Below are 9700 nucleotides of genomic sequence, written 5' to 3'. Positions count from 1 at the left end.
TAAAAATCCACGAAATACGAAGCAATAAATACTCTTGGGTAAAGGTAAGTAATACGACTTACGAGCTTTACCGTATGTGCAAAATGGTTTTATTGTTTCATTCACGATGCAGTTGTGACAAGAGTCCTAAATGTGTTTTATCCATACAATGGTGGCTGATAAAAAATAATGAAAGACTGAAGCAATAAAAGAATAAAGTAAAAAAAGAATAAACAAAGTGATTGACGAAAACGCTCTAAATTATGAAGGACAAGCGGAATATTTATCAGGAGTAAGTGTAGGCTACCGTTCGATTATTCATCAGTTACGTGTATTTTTATCTTCCAATCTGTCTGGATTTTTTTCTTTGTGTTTCCGTTGACCATCGGTAAAGTGTGATGGACGAAAACGCACTGAGACACTAGAAACTGATCTATTTAATATTACACGTCGTTATTAAAGTCTGAACAACGAAACCGCCAAAGCATCATATTATATTGGACGAATGAAACAATAAATGCATTTTCACATGTACAGTAAAGTCCAGAAGTCACAGAGCATACAGCTTTTGTTTAGGGTATACACTATGTGTTCAAAAGTATTCGGACACCATGTGAGCGTGCGGGTGCTGCTATTCCGTCATTAAGCGCAACAGATTAATCTGAGATGTACCCTTTACCCTGTGGCGCATGTAAGATGCAATTTCCACCCCCACACTACTACAGAAGTCAGACAGAAGCTCCTAACGTTCTAAAAAGAAATGCCTGAAAAACTTTCAGCAATGAATATCTTCTGGAGTCGTCCGCTGTAAGAAAATGACACAAAAATTCACAAAATTTCTTACGTAACTAGTGGAATACTTGGGTGCTGGAGTAGTGCTAGTTAGTGTAATAAAAACATGAAAATAATGAAAATTATTATTTATTTTTGATAAAATTCAGAGAAATCACAATGCCACCTTTAGTTATGAACTGAACAAGTTATTTCCGGTTTTTTTCGGAATGTGAAGTTACCTCTCAAAGATAGGATTCGCTAATAAAATTTCTATACGAAGTTTAAGATTGTTATTGACTTGGCAGAATGGCTGAGAGCCGTGCCTACTGCTAGGTATGGTCGAGGCTGTCGCGTGTGAAATGCAGTGAAGTGTACTGCTGTGGAGGAAATATGGGGCTTGCACAATACCGTAAGCTGCGATGACTGCTGTCTGCGCCGCTCGCTGCTGACAAATAAGATAACTCTCATTCTATCTGGATTGATATTCGCCAATCAAACTCTCCCTACGCCTTGATGAAGTCAAGTCTCCTATTCGCCCCTAGTGTAACTATTGATGTGGTGCATCGGTCAGATAACAAGTCCACCGTGATGCCACTCAAAAATTCGCTCACAGGTGTTTAACTATAACTCTGTCCGTTCACACCGCACAATAAGTGTGGCGGCCAACACAGTGAACAACGCTTAATCGCAAGGACTCAATATAGAGTCGCACTCCGATTCGCTCTTGACAGAGGTGCTCTCCCAGTGAAGTACTGAGGAGAGACTTGTTCCTCACTCTTTAAGTACACGTACGAGCGCGCACGCTCTCGTTACGTGTTCTCGCTCCAAGAGCGACAATGGAACGGCCCTTCTCCACGCCAGACGTGATGGGGGAAATCTTTCGGTCTCTTCCATTACTCCTTCAGGTCAAGGTGTCAGAAATATCGTCTGCCAATTAGCACTGCTCTTCTAAAACGGGAGAATGACGTTTCGTTTAAGGTGACCAATACGGAAATCTGTAGCATCAGCGTTTGGCGTTCGCTGTCTCCCTGTGAAAATCTCTGAAACTGTGTGCTCTGTTTGTACAGAATGCGTAGGCTGGGTGCTCCCATACAATGTAGCGGAATTTGCTTTTAAGCCGAACACGGGGTCGTTCTTCCTTTCACTCAGGCAAATGCTGTCCGCTCCATGGGTGGCCGAGTTTCACTCATCCTCTGAAGGGACCGGCCTCCCGGCGTGCGGTCTGCCTCTCTCGAACTAACAGCTCCTGTGACCGTTGCGTCTAGAATGTATACGTGTACGCCAGCCTCGAGTATTTCAACCACGATGTCCAAACTTGTTATTTGCGTATCGTTTACGTGAATTCATACAACATTGACTTTATCTTATCGAGTTTGGGTTCGAATGAAGCGTCTTGATGTGCGGAATATGATTGTGAAGGCGGAATATGTAAGCAATGAAGGTCAGGAGACCACGACGTCTTACAACCCCCCAAAACATACGTTTTTCATATTACGTCCATTTCGCTGCCACCTACTGCCAGGTACTCCATATCAGCGATCTCAGTACTCATTAGACATGATGAGAGAGTAGAATGGGGCGCTCTGCGGAACTCATGGACTTCGAATGTGGCCAGGTGATTGGCTGTCACTTGTGTCATACGTCTGTATGCGAAATTTCCTCACTCCTAAATATTCCTAGGTCCACTGTTTCCGATGTGATACTGAAGTGCAAACGTGTAGGGACACGTACAGCACAAAACCGTAATGCTGATCTCATCTGTTGACTGACAGAGACCGCCGACAGTTGAAGAGAGTCGAAATGTGTAATAGGCAGACATCTATCCAGACTGTCACACCCCGGAATTCCAAATTGCATCAGGATCCACTGCAAGTACTATGACAGTTAGGTGGGAGGTGATAAAATTTGGATTTCATGGTCGAGCGGCTGCTCATAAGCAACACATTACGCAGGTAAATGCCAAACGACGCCTCGCTTGGTGTAAGGAGCGTAAACATTGGACGATAGAACAGTGAAAAAACATTGCGTGGAGTCATGAATCACGGGACACAATGTGGCGATCCGACAGCAGGGTGTGGACGTAGCGAATGCCCAGTGAACGTCATCTGCCAGTGTGTGTAGTGCCAACAGTAAAATTCGGAGGCGGTGATGTTATGGTGTGGTCGTATTTTTCATGGAGGGGTCTTGCACCCCTTGTTGTCTTGTTTGGCACCATCATAGCGCAGGGCTACATTGATGTTTTAATTACCTTCTTGCTTCCCACTATTGAAGAGCAATTTGGGGATGTCGATTGCATCTTTCAACACGATCGAGCACCTGTTCATAATGCACGGCCTGTGGCGTAGTGGTTGCAAAACAGTAACATCTCTGTAATGGACGGTCCTGCACAGAGTCCTGACTTGAATCCTATTGAATACCTTTGGGATGTTTTGGAACGCCGACGTCGTGCTAGGTCTCACCGACCTCAGTGCAGCATTCCATGAAGAATGGGCTGCCATACCCCATGAAACCTTCCAGTGTCTGATTCAACGTATGCCTGCGAGAATGGAAATTGTCATCAAGGCTAAGCGTGGGCCAATACCATACTGAATTCCAGCATTATCGTTGGAGGGCGCCACGAACTTGTAAGTCATTTTCAGTTAGGTGTCCAGATACTTTTGGCGACATAGTGTATATTGCTCCATATTTTGCAGATTTTTTTTTCTCGCCACACTCACCCAATGCCACGCACCGCTGTCAAACTTGAGACAAAGGGCTATCTACTACCACAACCACGAGTGGGTGGCTATGAATGGTCGTGAAGAAAAGTCTGTCATTACGTACAAACACAAGCCTTTTATTCGTAAATAAGTAGCCTGTGTTCTTCCACATTGTTCAAGCAGTCTTCATTCCAAATTTCATCAAAATCGAAGCTGTAGTTTAGTGGTGACAAGATAATAGTCAAACGAACTTTCGCATTTATAATATTAACATGGATTTACTTGTTACGAGAAACGAAGATTGCGGGAGGCATCCAGTATCTAATGAATTCGACGTCGACGGGAGTAAAATCCTAATCTTACTTTTCCTACGTAAGATATCTCAAGCACACAGTGCAATGGAAAGCTTTTATTTTCTACATTTTGTAATAAAGCATTTTTGTGCCTGGAGTAGTTCTAGAGATTGTAGTTAGTTGTAGAATCCAACAAGCTCTTAAGCTTAAATTCAGTAAAAAGACAAACAAGTAAATAAAAAATAAAAGAAATGATTTGCATTGGTAGAGACAAGTAACAACTGCAAGTATTTCTACACATTTGAAAGGTCAATGCAGTAACTGACTTGTGTTCTTGTCACTGAAATTTTTATTAATTGTGATGTTGTTTCAGTTTTTGTTATTTTGCTTCTGTTGTCACGATGAAAAATGCGTGTAAATTGCATCAGTAGAATTTTAGGGGCAATTTAATTTCTTTAATTTGCGTATATCATTGAATTTTGCCGTGGTTAATTATCTTGTTCGAAAGCTGACTTCTGTTTTAGATTACGTTCTGTGGTAGGAAAATAAATTGCCTGTAATTGTAATTCATCTCTGCCTAAAGGATGATTTTAAGTCCCTTCATAAAAATTCTGTGTCTGTGCCTGCTACCCTACGCCACGAAGTACCATACGATTTGATTTACAATAACCGGCAACTGACCTGCTGAGGCGCTCCTGTAGCACATGGACCTCCCGCTGTGTTTATTACCTCCTGGAACCAACACAATGAAACAACAGTCACCACTTTGCCCTGCTCTCGAGAGAAATTCATTCCGCGCCCGTTGCCGAGGAACATATTAAGCACGTAGTCTGTACGCGTATTTTCTGCGAATGGTGTCCTGCCTCTCTTCGTAGAAAAACGTTGATGTACTGGCTCTGGGAAAAGTGTTAGGGGGCGGGGGGCAGGAACTGCGGAAGCGGGTTACCCTCGCGTCCCTTGAAGGCCGGTCTTCCACGGAGACGGGCTCGGATCCCTCTTAGAAGCTCGCGCGTTCTTGTTTTCCTTCCTTGACTTTATTTCGTCTGGCACTAACAGAACAAGAAACGAAGGAGTAAGTAAATTAGTTTCTTCGTAATGAAGTATGTAAGGAGGAAGGAAAACTTTCATTTCCGTTTTTCCAAAGAAAAGAAATAAAGCTTCCAACTTCTTAATGAACGCAGCGAGCCGGCTGCCACTAAATTATGCCACCGTCTGCATCCGTTTAGCGAAAACTGCAGCCCAACTGCGGAACTGTTTGTGGCGTTGCGTCGCCGTTGGATGTACCAGCAGATCCGCTTATTCATTTATCTCCACGCATTATTCCGCGCCGCCTGCAGCGGCTACGAGCGGTCATCTCATCAGAGAGTAATAATCTGCTGGCGAGCTCCCCTAAAGGGACATTTCCTAGAATATCTCGGCGGGAGTAATTCGTAGGCACTGCCCGAGGCGTCAGTGAAACTTCAGAAGGCAGTATTTGCTTGTCTCCATTCGCGTAATGGAACCCACGCGCTAGATAAAGGTCGGCTTTTGGTTGGGTGTGGACGTTTGAGAGACGTGGTTGCTATTGATGATGTGAGTATTCTATCATAGGTATGAAATGGTTTGACCCTAAAAATGTACACGTTGATACTCTAGCGCGGCTTCGGTGCCGGAAAGGCGCGTTATTTAAAAACAATAAAGCATGAGATTTCATACCATGAAGGAACCAAGACTAAGTCACATCTTTTTCTTTATCCTGTTACGTACCATCGTTTATCATTAGCGTTTTCCTGGTGTGTATTCGCTACAAATTCTGGAAAACATGCAGTCATCGAAACGCTTCACATCTGTTGCTTGTATCTATGATACGAATAGCACATTGATACATTAGTGTGCCTTCATTGTCGGTAAACACTGAGTAAATAATACTACAGCATTCAGTTACGTAAGTATTCTCGTCATATTCGAATAAAGAAATGTATCTTGCCGTCTCCGCTAGCATTATCATTAATTTACGAAATAATTGCAGAGCTCATAAACATTTAACACGACAAAGAAATTTGAATTTCACTCTAATACCAGATAAACTATGAACTATTACCTATAACTTAGTATGTTTCGTTATGGAAGGAGTACGTGGTACAGTGATATATAAGAACAAATGAAACATTTATATTTTCTGTGACACCGATTATCACCGCCAATCTTGATGTATGAAATACTGCTTGATATTGTAGCCCTAGATATACTTTCATGAGGATATAACTAATATTTTTGCTAAGAAAATAAGACATGTATGACATTAGACGAAGCTGTAAGAACTTAAGGTCGAGGACTGGACGCTATATATTTGATCACGTGACTTTAACAGCTAAACGGAGAAAATTAAAAATTGTGTACTCTCTGGATGTTCTACTAGCTATTTACTTACATATTCTGCAAATATTTCGTTTTCGTCAGTTCACAGTCTTCCAGGAAGTTAACAGGTATAAAATGAGGCTGTGTAGAAAATTGCGAATTGGGGAGACGATACAACCATGTAGAAAAGATCACAGGCATCAGTCTTGGAAAGAGTATGCTTTTCTATAACGCCCGTGTGAATCTTACAAGTTGGAACAATGGTATCTTCTGCTACTTTTTCAACAAGAGGACTAAGGAAACGTGGTTCACCGAGGTAGAAGAAGATGTGCTGCAAGTGCGAATAGCGCTGAAGTATATACACTAACGTTTTACGCTCAATACGAAGCTCAAAGAGCACACTAGTTTACAAGAAAATGCACGCTTAAACACTAAAAAATGTAGATTCAAACGAGGGAGAAACAGCTTTCGAAACGAATGCGGGGTTACTGGGCGAAAGCTTAAGTCCAGGAGCAAGGAAAGGGGAAAAGTTGATTTGAAATAGCATGGTTCGGAGTCGGCTAATAAGGAAAGAAGAAGAAGAAGAATAAGAAGAACAGGTTATACAGAAAAATTATTTCCTTTCCTTACTAGCTCATTATTCTATAAAAAAAAACCGTGACATAATTCAAGTCAAGACATGAGTATTCTCGTAACAGTTTTCCACCTTTATTTCGTCACCATTGAACGATCATTAGATAATGGTGACAAAATAAACATAAAATCACTCTATTTCGGGATCAATATTTCATGATACTAATGGACACCGTGATGTGAATAAATTACGGAACTGCGACGCAAGACGTGGGACCCAAATAATCATCACTAAATTTCCTATCCATTCTTGAAATAACTGCTGTCACAGTTTCTGCCTGTGGCTGTACTTCCGCTCACTTGGCAGATCACATTGCTGGGGTGTGACGTGAGCCGTGACTCACTGTCGACAGAGCCGCAGAAGCATGGAGTTGCGTCCGGCAGCTATCGTAATGGACTGCGTCATATGTGAAACATTTAGGCGTTTTATACACATTTCTGAAGGAATGTGACTGCTGCCCCGTTAGGGAACTGCGGCGTATTAATGTAAAATTGTATCCTTACACTGTGAGAAGCTTAACCAAAACAGATCAACTCATGGACTGTAGATAAGCAGTGCTCACTAGAGACGTTTTCTTGCGCTCCACCAAATGATGGTTCAAATGGTTCAAGTGGCTCTGAGCACTATGGGACTTAACATCTGAGGTCATGAGTTCCCTAGAACTTAGAACTACTTAAACTAACCTAAGGACATCACACACATCCATGCCCGAGGCAGGATTCGAACCTGCGACCGTAGCGGTCGCGCGGTTCCAGACTGAAGCGCCTAGAACCGCTCGGCCACACCGGCCGGCTCCACCAAATGACATATATCTGTTATTTACTTGTTGCTTGTAACAGTTCCAAGTTTAGATTTAGTTTGTAAGCTACCGGCCCACCATCCACTCGCTGGATAAAATTCTGATCTTCCTCATGTCTTCTGGGCTGCGAAGGGAGTGAACTCATGAACTTTAACTTATGGTAGGATCTTGATCTGCCGGATTCAGGAAAGATCTGCGGCGGTGAAGGGTAAACAAAGAAGTCGTCAAATACTGTATTAAAGAGTTAAGTATAATTTCCACAAAGCATCCAATCAAGTTATTAAACTCCTAAGTTGTTAAGACAATTTATGGATACGCTGTACTGTGTAGCCGTTCCTTCTATATATGGTCTAAGTGTCATCGAGCTATGCTACTTCGCAGTGACATTTTCATGCGAAATACGTTCGTCCCTACGTTTCACAAGTTGTATAACGATTTCTTTTCTTTAACTTGATATTGTATGTTCACACACACACACACACACACACACACACACACACACACACACACACACAAGCACGCTCGAGCGCACACCCGTACGCCTACGCATTGTGTGTCTAATTACTAGTTAGATCGCAGTGTAGTATTGGCCTTCGTGGAAAGGAGCCATTCCTCTACTCCTTCTTGCTCTTCGGCCATAATCGGAAATCGGAGTATGACAGTCTGACGTTTATTACACTGCCAGAAACTCTGGCTATGTCGAAGAATGAAACCAAGGCTCGAGCATCAGGGGCTAGCAGCTACGAGCGCTGCACGCAGTGTGGCTGCCGTATGTACGTATGCGTGCGAGGGCGAGCGCGCGTGCACGCCCGTTTGTGTGTCGGCTATGCGACCCGTCTACAGACGGCCGGTGGTATATTTAGACCGCGCCGCGGCGCGTGGTGGTGGAGGCGGAGGCGGCGCGACGCGTAGCGCTGGCGGGGTAGCCGGCAGCCGGCAGCCGCAGTCGCGACGGGTCGCCGGGATACGCGCGGCTCGGCCGCCGCTCTCCAGCATCCGGTGAGTGCCACTCCACCGCGCTATCTGCCTGAGCCAAATGCTGCTCCTGAAGATGGCGAGCGAGAAACTCGTCGAAACGTCACATCAGGATGGGGTCATTACTCGACTGATGACCCGACGACATTACGTCAGTGTTTCGACAGTGTATTGCTGACCGCTAATGCCATTCAGTGCTGCAAAGTAGAAGCCTGTGCGTAACTCCCGAGCTTGCAGTGCTGTGTTACAACACGATGCTACCTAACGCCGTATGATGCACGCGTTAGCCCTTATCCCCTGATACAGCATGCGCGGACGCCAGCTACGTCATCGAATTTCTTCTCCTGAAGACAATTAGTGGGAAACGCGCCGAAAAGTTACTTCGGGACAACTTGCTGTAATGCTGACAACCCGCTGTAATTCCGGTATCTTATACACAAACATATTGTATAGGCCGCTTCTGTGACTGTATGTTTAAACTACAAGCAAAGACAGACTCTATAGCTAGTCACTAAACTTTAATACTTAAGTTACGAAGTGTTTCAGGAGCTTTTCCCACCGCCAGATGGCATTTATTTTGGCCTAGTAGCATTGCTCCTAGAAAACGAGATCGAAAATCCAAGAATTTTTGTAAATTTATATTATAATCAAAGCGACAAACTGAAATCATTTCTGGATCGTTCGACATCGTAGTCATTTCTGCGTGCAGCGCTGCTGACCTCTAAATCAAAACTGTCGTCTGACAACGCAGTCTTCGAAAAGCGTTGTAACTGAAGAATTAAATCTTCTTTACTTTGTTGTCCACAGAGCTGGTAATAGCTTTAAGCTGCTATAAATGTAATTATGCCGCAATTAGTTCCGACTACTTACGTTACCAAATTGAACTCTTTAACGCTAAAATGGTATGTAAGATATATCAATTACTGTAGTATATGTTACATGTTAATGAACATGTAGTAGAACCCATTTTAGTTTCAGTGTTCCACATACTGTCGTAAACAGTCGAAATTAATTGCAATGTAACAAAATTCGTAGTGGCTTTTTGCTGGTTTACAGAAAATTATGAATTGAAGCTTATTGACTGGTTGCGCTGGTGTATATATTTGTACTTCAAATGTTGCTTCAATAGCGTTTGTTGACCTGCAATATATATGTCAGAGTGGGTCGACTGAAGGCTGATTCCTCTCGTCAACCACATTTCCCACGTATT

At 43.2% G+C, this 9700-nt stretch overlaps 1 protein-coding gene across 2 annotated transcripts in view; it reads left to right on the top strand.

The window, feature by feature from the left end:
* The first annotated feature begins 8406 nt into the window (after positions 1-8406).
* LOC126480688 (irregular chiasm C-roughest protein) overlaps positions 8407-9700 on the top strand; it is a 1491349-nt gene continuing 1490055 nt past the window's right edge. The window contains exon 1 of one of the 2 annotated variants that reach the window (XM_050103921.1): positions 8407-8514. The gene's annotated coding sequence lies outside the window, so the exon portion shown is untranslated. Of the gene's footprint in view, positions 8515-8596; positions 8642-9700 lie in introns of those variants that run through there. The other variant, XM_050103923.1, reaches the window with a different exon arrangement.

The sequence above is a fragment of the Schistocerca serialis genome, chromosome 5 (assembly GCF_023864345.2).
Source record: "Schistocerca serialis cubense isolate TAMUIC-IGC-003099 chromosome 5, iqSchSeri2.2, whole genome shotgun sequence".
Taxonomy (NCBI): Eukaryota; Metazoa; Arthropoda; class Insecta; order Orthoptera; family Acrididae; genus Schistocerca; species Schistocerca serialis.
Note: the sequence above shows the minus strand (reverse complement) of the source record. Positions and strands in the feature narration are given on the sequence as shown.